We start from the raw sequence: 1,355 nt of genomic DNA on the forward strand, positions 1-1,355 counted from the left end.
TTCTACTTTAGTTACTTTTGGCTATCTTGGAAAGGGGTTGGGCTAGGAAAATGAAACTTTCAGGGATGGATCTACATGCTAAGGTAGGCTATGTCCTGGGAAGGTACTTTGGAAGTACCTACCTCCACTAATCCGCCCCTCTATATAATGGTAAATTAGTGCACATTACTAGTTGTTTTAGCTCATATTTCATCCTACATTACTATCATAATTATAAATCACTGCTTACCTGACACAACTTTAGCTTTTAACCTTGTTCATTAAAATATATTCCAAAATCCTATTTCCATTATAAGCCATTTAATTTTCTACCCATGCTGACTTTTGTTATGGTATAATGAAACCGGGTTTGTTGTGATGTCACAACTTTGCTTATCATAACCCCTTACCCTTAAGGGTAGCATGCAGGTGCCAAACAACTCTGTGTTGATAGACATTTAAACTTTATTAATTAGGGTTTGCTTATCATAACCCCTTATCCTTAAGGGTAGCATCCAGGTGCCAAACAACTCTGTGTTGATAGACATTTAAACTTTATTAATTAGGGAAAGAATTTGACAAGAGATAGACAAGTAAAAATAACTGAATCGTTTTTAAAGGATAAATTATGTCATGGGAAGATGTTTTTAAAATCCCTCTTCCCCCCAAACTCAAAATATTCCAAAATTCTACTTTAGAAGCTTTTTAAATATTTCTAAAGCGCTAAGACATAGAGCGCTACAAACATCAGAATCAACTTTAGAGGACAATTTATGTCATGGGAAGATGTTTTTGAAATCCTCCTTCCCCCAAACTCAAAATTTTCCAAAATTCTACTTTAGAAGCTTTTTTAAATATTTCTAAAGCGCTAAGACATAGAGAGCTACAAACATCAGAATCAACTTTAGAGGACAATTTATGTCATGGGAAGATATTTTTGAAATCCTCCTCCCCCAAAACTCAAAATTTTCTAAAATTCTACTTAAGAAGCTTTTTAAATATTTGTAAAGTTCTAAGACATAGATCACTACAACCCTCACAATCGACTTTGTATTATAGTTTATGTTATGTGAAAATGTTTTTGAAATTTTTCTTCCCCCCAAACTCAAAATTTTCCAAAATTCTACTTTAGAAGCTTTTTTAAATATTTATAAAGTACAAATAGATAGAGCGTCATAAACACAATAATCGACTTTGGATGACAATTTGTATTCGGGGCTTATGTTATTGGAATCCCTCTTCTCCCAAAACACAAAAATTTCCTATAAACAACTTTATAAAATTTTGTAAATATTTGTAATGCGCTATGACATAGAGCATTACAAGCATCAGAATCTATTGTATAGGACAATTTATATTATGGGAAGATGTTTTTG

The sequence above is a fragment of the Artemia sp. Qi Xiang Cuo genome, chromosome 10 (genome assembly GCF_049724085.1).
Source record: "Artemia sp. Qi Xiang Cuo chromosome 10, ASM4972408v1, whole genome shotgun sequence".
In the NCBI taxonomy this organism is placed as follows: domain Eukaryota; kingdom Metazoa; phylum Arthropoda; class Branchiopoda; order Anostraca; family Artemiidae; genus Artemia; species Artemia sp. Qi Xiang Cuo.